Source organism: Nyctereutes procyonoides, unplaced genomic scaffold, assembly GCF_905146905.1.
Source record: "Nyctereutes procyonoides isolate TBG_1078 unplaced genomic scaffold, NYPRO_anot_genome, whole genome shotgun sequence".
Lineage (NCBI taxonomy): Eukaryota > Metazoa > Chordata > Mammalia > Carnivora > Canidae > Nyctereutes > Nyctereutes procyonoides.
In genome coordinates, this window is record NW_026575144.1 from 4,100,215 (window position 1) to 4,110,100 (window position 9,886).

Below are 9,886 nucleotides of genomic sequence, written 5' to 3' on the forward strand. Positions count from 1 at the left end.
TCTCTCTCCGTGTGTCTTTCATGAATAAATAAATAAACTCTTTAAAAAAAAAAAGAAGAAGAAGAAGACAAAACACCAAGGAAAAGCCCATGTGAGGTCACAGGGAGAAGGTAGCCAAGGAGAGAGAGGCCTTAAGAGAAACCAGTTCTGCTAATCTTGATCTTGATCTTTTAGCCTCTAGAACGAAGAAAAAAAATTTCTGGGCAGCCCGGGTGGCTCAGTGGTTTAGCGCCACCTTCAGCCCAGGGCCTGATCCTGGAGATCCAGGATGGAGTCCCACTTTGGGCTCCCTGCATGGAGTCTGATTCTCCCTCTGCCTGTGTCTCTGCCTCTCTGTCTCCCTCCCTCTCTGTGTCTCTCATGAATAAATAAATAAAATCTTAAAAAAAAAAGAAAAAAATAAATTTCTGTTGTATAAGTCACTTGGTGTGTGGTGTTTTGCTATGATAGCCCTAGCAAACTTATACATAATCCTTCCTCTATTCCCTCATGGCATGCTAGGATTCTTCATTAGAATTTTCATCATGTGATATTGTAATCATCTGTTTTCCACATCTCCATGTCTCCTTTTAGACTGGAAGCTACTCCCAGGGCAGGGATTTGTCTTTTTTGTTCACCATTGCAGCCTGAACTCCTCACAGAATAGTTTGCGTATCATAGACACTCAAATATTTTTGAATGAATTAATAAGTAGAATAACATATGTGAATATTCTTGTCTGATTAACAATAGATATTAACACTCAGTAAGTGTTTATTATATCTTCTCATTTCTCCTGTTTCCAATTGCTTCTTCCTAGCATAAACTCCTTTTCCCATCCAGTAAATGTAATTGCAGCCTGAGTCTGCTATTTAAATTTAGACATGCCCAAGCACGTCTGAAGATCTTGTAGGACAGACCCACCAGCCATGACTGTGTATATAGGTTGTATCATCTCCTGAGAATCTAGCATTACACATTTAACTTAGGAGTAACAAGCCTTGGTGGGCTGTGGGGAGAAGTGACCCAAAGTGTAGTATGATATCTATTACTAGGAGAGCCCACAAACTTGGTTGATTCCTTTCAAATATAGGACAGCTCCAAAAGGGAGTGTACTAGTTTGCTAGGGCTATCCTAACAATGTACTATAGACCAAGAGATTTAAACAACAGAAATTGATTTTATCTAAATTCTGGAGGCTAGAAGTCCAAGATCAAGGTAATGGCAGGGTTGGTTTCTTCTGAGGCCTCTCTCCTTGGCTTATAAATGACTGGCTTCCCCCTGTGTCTTCACATGGTCTTTCTTCTGTGCATATCTCTGCCCAAATTTCCTCTTCTTGGAAGGACACCAGTCATGTTGGATTAGGGTCCAGTCATATGACTTCATTTTACCTTAATTATTTCTTTAAAGGCCCTAAGTCCAAATATAGTCACCTTCTGAAGCACTAAGGGTCAGGATTTCAATATAAGACTTTTAGGCACACACAATTCACTCCATAATAAAGAGCTAGGTGTTCATTTCCACATTGCCATCAAATGTGGATATTACACCAGGGTCAGGAGCCAGAGAAATAGCATATTGCCCAGCAGAGGTGGCAGGACCACCTGAGTGAGAAGGAAGTGGCAGTGGTGCCCAGCAAAGAGGGACTAGACAGAAAGGGGGAAATGGAAGTTCTCAATAACTTCCAGAAATATTTGAAGGAAACTTTGAAGAGAGTCCTGGGTCCTATTTGAACAAGAAAGAAATGAGGTATTACTTTGGTATTTTCCAAGACTGTGAGCCCTCTACTAAAACTAAACTAAACTCCCTTTAGACAGTGCCCAATTTCAAACTTTAATGATTACCTCTTAAAAGGTTCTAATGAAAATTACTCCTTTACCCTCAACCTATTTCCCGAGCCTGAATATGCCACTTGTACTTCATTTCCAGCTTCTAGCTTTCCTGTGTTAGTTCATAACTCCAACATCCTTTCATCTTTGACCTTCCCTTTTTCTCACTTCCAAAATCCAATCATAAAGATTCTACCTCTCTAATTTTTCTGAAGGGTGCTTTCTTTTATTCATGAATTCCTTACTGGTCCTATGAAATAGCTTCTAAACTTTTCTTCACATTCCAACTAATTCCTCATATATTTATAAATGATGATGATGATGATGATTTGGCTTTGGCCACAATTAGCCCCATCCCTCTCAGCTTTAATGAAATATAGCTTTAGTCATAGCTGGACTTACAGCAGGACCTGAGAAAAATTTGTAAGTATTGGAATGGGCAGGAAATGAGATTCCTATATACAAATGAAAATGATTAGCAGCTATATGGATGAATTTCATCTAAGGTTGAGTAAAACAAGTCAAAAAATAACATGGGTGATATAGTTTCATTTATTTATCAAGCCATAAACAATAAACAATGTCACTTTAGGGTACATATTTGGTAAAACTGGAGAGGAAGAAGATGTTAAACTCAAAAGTTTAAGACAGTGGCTGTCTCTAAGGTGGGAGGAGGGATGTGTATGTGGAGTCACAACAGTGTGGGGAACTGATCTGTATCTAAGCCAGAGTGATACTGTTGTATTTTCCCTTTTTCCCATCTCTAAAATTAGGTGACCATACAATCACTGTCAACTAGGAGGCAGTTCTGATAAAGTTGTATTGCTTTAGAGAGACTTTAATAGGTATGAGGACTCATCTTCCTGCTGTGCCATTCCTTGTCCTGAAGGGGAGTTCAAATCTTTTCCCATTTTCAACTTCATGGAATGAAAGATAAGACTAACTTTAACTTTAAACAGAAATTAACTATAGATTTTGTTTAAGACTGAACATAGTATTGTGTGGATGGTAAGCATCATCTTGATTCAAGTGTAAATCTTTGACCTTAGAGGCAATTTTAATCTCCATTACCTGCCCCCCCCACAACAGTGGTTCACATAATATTTTGTGTGAAGTAGAATAGGTGAAATTCTTTTTTTTTTAGGTGAAATTCTTAAACAAATGAATAAATTCCAATATAACTGAAGAATGCTGAAAATTAAATAAAAGCTAAAATGTGCATTTAGTAGTCTATACCTATAGTTTTGTTGAGGATTTCCTCTTTCAGTACCCATGGTTATTGGTCACGCCACTTTGAAGAATGAAGAGGTAGACTAGACAAAGAATGGCAGGCAGCAAAGTTAGTTTATTGACCAATAGTAAAGTAATGGTACAGAGCTCCTGAAGAGGGAGGGGACCCAAGAGGGTTACCACTGGAATTTCTAAGTCTAGGGTTTTTTATGAGCTTAATAGCACACTGTTTTCATCTGATTAACCCTCCATGCACCTGTCATCTGATCAGGTTTTTTTAATTTAATTTTATTTTATTTATTCACGAGACACACACACACACACAGAGAGAGAGAGAGAGAGAGAAAGAGGCAGAGACACAGGCAGGGGGAGAAGCAGGCTCCATGCAGGGAGCCCAATGCGGGACTCGATCCCGGGTCTCCAGGATCATGCCCTGGACCGAAGGCAGGCGCCAAACTGCTGAGCCACCTGGGGATCCCTCCAATCAGGTTTTTATCTTTTGTCTATCACGTGGAAAAGGGTGAAGGGCTTCTTCCCGGGTGGGTATAAAATCCTCGTAAGGGTGGTTTCCTCTTAGAGTTGGAGTGGAGCCTGTCCCTACCTGCCTTTCTTCCAACTATCCTTCAACAGTTTCACGTTAAGACATCTCAACCCAGAATAGATCCACTCCCAGAGGTGACTTATGGTATGTGGCAAAGGTCCCCAGAATAGAGTAACACTTCATTCATCATCTTGCATTGTCGATATTACTTGTGAATAAATGATTGAAAACATTATTTTATTTGTACCTCAGACTTTAAAAAACTGATTCAGGAACTGGCCAAAAGACCAGGTTGTGCTTCAGAAATTTAGGGTCAAAAGCCTTAGTCAAGGCACAAAGCAGGAAGAAAAAAAAAAAAATGAGTGCTCAGGTGTCCTCCATAAGTCACTTCTGCCCTGGAGCCAGAGTTCTTGGTGTCAAAGTGTATGGGGTTGGTGGTCTTGAAAATTGTTCATTATGGCCTTGCCCTGTCACTCCTTAGATGTAATCTATTGTGCTAGAAAACTCCAAAGAAATCATTAACTCCTTGACCATTACAAGGAGGACATACATTAAAGCATCTGTAAGGTAGGGGGTGCAGGTCCTAGTGATGTAGGAATTGATTGGGGTTTGGAACTGATGACTAAGAAATAATTCTTGAGATGTCTTCAGTGCAAAAAGGTGGTTTTATTAGAGCATGGGGATAGGACCTTTGGGCATAAAGAGCTGCACAGGGGTCATGAGGAGTGGCTAATTACGTACTTTCAAGTTGGGAGGGTGTTAAGGATAGCACAGACTCGCAGGTGTTTTGAAAACAAGGTTTCCAGGACCTTGAGGGGACTAGCTAGTGTTAGGAAAAGGTCATTTATTACTGTCTAATATAACCTTAGTCATGAGCCCCTTCAGATGTGTATTAGTGGGTCATATACTTGGGGGATGATTACCAACATATACCTTGGGGATAGAGATAAAAGAAGTTTCCAAAGGAATTTTAGTATGTTAAAGTAGACTCACAGGATCCTGGGGGTCAGGCTAAAATTGCCTTTTGCCCTTAGCAAAGTGTTCACATTGAGGCAGCTGAGTCCTTGGAGGACAGTCTGTTTCAAGGACTTGTTAATGGACAATAAGTAGTAAGGAAACTTTTTTTTTCTTTTACCTATTTCCCACATCACTAGCAAGAATAAAAGCTGCAAAAAAAGTCTTTTATGGAGGTCTCTTCAGTGTCCCTGTCTCACAACCTCTTGTATACAAACTATGATAAAGTTAATAGTTATTAGCAAACTCCAAAATGTTCTCCTAATACTCAGAAAAACTGAATGGATTTGGTTTTGTAACTTGAGCAGAATGAGTAATTTTGTTTGTGTGTGTGTTATTTTATTATTTTCCATTTAATAGTAGTTACAGGATACTTCTCCTTTGCAATAAGTAATAACCAAAGCATCCCCAGAACAGGGCTACAGAGCCAGACCATTCAGGGCTTGGAATTGTTAAAAAAAAAAAAAAAAAAAAAAAAAAAAACACCTTAACTGAGTAAATTTGAAGATCTAATTAGCTTTATTCATTGATTCATGAAGCTGGCTGCATTCCATCTAGCAAGTAAAGGAGTTCTGAGAAACTGTACAAAATGGAAGGTTTTGGGACAGGGACAAGGACTGCAGAAACAAAAGAGATGACTATTTTGGGCAAGATTGCCTTTCTTGGCAGAAGAGTGGAGATATACCATGCAGATTCCCTCAAGAGCGTTGACCAGGAAATTCCAGACTGATTGATAGAAAATTCCACTCTTGGGAGAGAAACTCAATTAGGTTAGATATTAAGATATTAGATATTAGATATTAAGTCTTGGTTTGCTGACACCTAGGCTCAGCACAAGTGACTCCATCTTGGGCCTGCTGCTTCTTTTTTAACATAATGTAGATTTTTACACTTGTCTCCAAATGAAATTACTCTTACACCCCCAGAGATACAAAAAAGACTGAGAACAGACGGCATTTATCACACAATTTGAAACGTGTATTCCCTCCTGGATGCCATGCTTGTAGTGCACTATGAATTCATTTGTTTTATGAATCTCCCAATTATCTTTTGAATGACATGATTCAGTTTGTTGGATGTGACTATTTAAATTGTGTCCTAATTGGGGTGCCTGGCTAGCTCAGTCAGAGGAGTCTGCAACTCTTGATCTTGGGGTCATGAATTTGAGCCGTACATTGGAGATAGATATTACTTAAATTGAAAAAAAAAACTATGTCCCAATTTTAAGCCAATTTTTGGCATGTCTTCGTCGTTTAACATAATGAGACTTGGCCCTTTCTCTCTCATACACAAGGAGCCTTGCAGAACTACTGATTGTCTCATTTTGTTCAATACTGAATGAACACAACCAATGAAGCACTCTTTGTAAAACTTACCTGGCATCTCTGTTCCCTATTTCTCACCAGCTTCACCTTGAGTGAGAAGTAGGATTTAAAAAAAATATTTCCAAAGCAGTGGTTCTCTAAGCCCCATCTCTGAGGAAACTCAAATTCTTTCCAAATAGTTCTAGGAGTCCCCAGTGCCTCAAGTGTGTCTCAGATACTGTAGGGCTCAGATACTGTAAAGCCCATAAAGGATGATATGGATTATATGGAAGCTATTATTTATTGAATGCCTACTATGTGTCAAGGTGTTCACAAGGAAAGGGACAATCTGGGCAATGGCAGGAGACATTCTCCTGTCCTTTGTAGAAACTCAGGGGAAGGGGAAGTCATATTACCCACTGACATGTGATTAAAACTTGGTCTTAAAGATCTTCAAAGCCTTGAAAAGACAAGAAACCAGAAAACACTGTAATTTCAAATTCTTGGGTGATTCCCCATGTTGGAAGTTGTAGAGACCTGAAGTCACTTTTGTGGCCATCTTCCTCCTGAATTGGAACAATTCTTCTAATAGGTTGTTAGTCCTAAAATGAAAAGTGAAGAACCTTTGCTGACATAGAGACATTTTGACAAACTCCACTTCTTGTCGCTGACAGCTGCTTGGGGAGTGACACTGGTTTTAAAATGTTTTTTGTAGGGAAGAGTGAATTGCACCTGGGAGATTGGTGACCTTTAAGGGGACTACCTTTTAGCTGAGAGGCAAGCACACCGGGTCAACCACCTACATTCATACTATCCTTCTGTGCTACCTTTTCTCGTTACTTTCCAAAGTAACTCTCCTCTTCAGACTCCCTGCACCCCTGGTACCCCCTAACTCTTAATTGATGACCTGGCTTCAGACTTTACCAGGAAAATAAAAGAAAATAGAAAATAGAGTTAGTCATTTGGGAGTGATTCCTTTAAACCCTAAACCAAATCTGCCAATTTGTCTTCAGCTGTACCTTCTCTTGCTTCTTTCTCTGTGTCCACAGATCCTTAACTATCAGATCATATTTCTTATCTAATCCCAATCAAACCTCCACTGTGGCCCATATGGAGCAACCTCCCTTAAACCAGACTCCAGAACTTCATAAATGTTCTGATTTTGCCCTTCCTGCTCTGGGACACTTAGCCTGTGCAGGTAGTGCTTTCCCTTATCTTGGTGAAAACACTTACCTTAGCAATAGCCAGCTCTTCCTTGGGAGAGCTGAATGGCTGCCATCTCACCTCAAGCACTTGGCTTCTACAGCTAGCCTTTCTTTTCTGCATTATTGTTCTCTTTCTCTCTACTGGGTCAGCATACAAACCCACCCATCCTTAAATCCCCATTTGTTCACACTTGTATCTCCTAACTTCCAGCACTTTATTGCTTCCCTCACAGGTATGTTTCTTTAAACACACACACACACACACACACACACACACACACACACACACACACACACAATGTTTTAAATAATATATTCACATACTTCAAAAACTCCAATGGCTAATTCTCCTTGCTAGAGGCATCTTGTATGTACTTGGAGAGATACACATATGGAAGCATCCAGCAATAATACTATAATGCACACACTGTTCTTTACCTCTCACTAGACAACAGATCCTGGCAGTCTTTCTGTATCAGAGCAGAAAGATCATAGCCAAACTTTTCTGGTTGTTCTTGTCTAACTTTCCTAACCTCCTATTCTCTCTTTAATTTATTCTAGTGTGGCTTCTGTCCCTTCCAGTGAAATGGCTATTTTCCAAGCACTAAAAATCTCCACTTGCTAAATCTAAACGTTGCATGTCAGTGTATCACCAAGATGCACAGGTGCGAGAGAGAGTACCTGGTGCCAGCGACCCACACAGATCAGGTTTGGCCACTCGCGGCTGATAAAATTCAAAAACAGAGAGATGGGTGGCAGTGAAACAAGAAAGGGATTTATTTCAGTGAAGCAAACCCCCTTAGGACAGAGGACTAGCGTCTCAAAGACTGCCTCCAAGGTGCTGAAAACACTGAGATTTATATAAGAAAAACACAGAACAAAGGTCAGTGGGAAGCTCTAGGTAGGCAGTGAAGGTCAGGCCAATCATTGTCTTGGAGTCCATCACAGGTGGGCAGGGTCTTGTCAGATCAGGGCAATCCCTAGTCTTGAGACAGTAGATTGGTTCCCATGGTAGGGGGGGTTGCGGGAGGGTCTTTCTCCTGAGTCAAGAGATAAACTGGAAAGAAGAACTTACTCAATTAGGAAATACAGACAGAGGTCAAAATGGAGATAGTTGAAGTCCTCTTTCAAGTCCTCATCTTATTTCACTTCTTGGCAGCATCGGACACAGCAAGCACTCTCTCCCTCTTGTGCTTCATTGCCTTGCAGAGAAGTATTTGCTGCAAAGTAAATGAAACATGGACCACTGGCACCTGCTCCTCCCACGGACCCACAGGAGTTCTAGCCATGTGTTCACAAGATCATGTAATTTTGTAAAATTTGTAAAGTACTTATACTGGAATCGGTCAAGATCATTGTCTTTTTTTCATTCTGAGCTCAACTTCATCACGTTTCTCCCTGTATTTAGCGTCCCTGCATTCAGCTCAGGGAAACTGAGTTGCAAACACATTTAGGTGGGATTTATCACTCAAGTGCAGTGGGGTCTGTGCAGCAGGAGGTCCAGGAATTCTCATTCAGCCCACTTTCCCCACCTCTCACCCAGAGCTGTGACGTGAAAATGCAGACCTGGGGTCATATCATGACATCATCATATCCTATGGCACCCTGCTCTGTAGGTGCACAGGTTGTGGGGGAAACAAGTTTTGACACAGATTAAACTGGAAGCTAATCCGTGAAAAAGTCTTCTAATCTTCAGACACATATATTTGTAAGCAGGGAATTAGATTCTCTTTGACAGTTTACCAAATTAAAAGTCCTCTCCTATCAGGTATTTATATGCTCAATCATGCAGCATGTGCATGAAAAATATGCTGTGCTTTTTAAAAATGGGACTCATGCAAACCAGAAATTATCAGAAGGAAACTATAGGGCAGGAACATGCACAGTACTACAGTGAGTATACACATATATACAGTTGAGTGTTTTATGCATCTTGATGTACTGGATTGCATTTTAATGTACTTGCCCCTTCAAAATCTGGTGGTTCTGGATGAAATGGCACCAAAATTGGCACCAAGAGAGTGAAGTGGTCTAAAGAAACTAGCGTTTCAGATGAAGAATTCCTATACATTTTCATCAGAAAGTGAATGTATATAGAATAAAAGAAATTTGGTTTCACAATTGCATTGCTCTATGCAACAGAGCAGCAATTAAAACGTATCTGAATTGCTCTTCTGTATACATTCATTTTAGATCTTTGTTTTTTGGTGCTAGCGATTATTTCACTATTCAACTATGATGAAGAGGCAGTATCCTCATGAAAGCCAAAACATAAACTATAAGAAAGAACAGGTGGAAGGTTTAAAATGCCACCACCACCCCCCGCAATTTTTTTTATTATATTTCAACAGAAACTAAAGTCTCTGGTATTCAAAATCATGAAGATTAAAAAAAAATCATGAAGATTAGGGAAAGATTCATGATAGCCAACAGAAGAGATAAAAATGCTTGTGATAATGAAAATGCTTGAAACAGGAAACAAAAAAAAGAAGGAAGATGAAAGTAATAGTGAAGAAAAATGAACTTTGTATCCTCAAAGGAACACAGAAACATCAGAATCTGCTTCACTTTAATGAGTTAATTGATTTGGTAATTGCCATGATCTTTCATTGTGGTCTGTTATGAAGAACAACAATTTTATTCAACATCAAATGGAGTTCACTTTTTCCAAATTTTGGTCTAATAATATTCACAGAGAATTCAACAGAACAAATCACAGGAAAGCATATACTTCTCAAACAGATACATTTGGGTCAAACTGCTATGAGAACCTGGCTGGCCTAT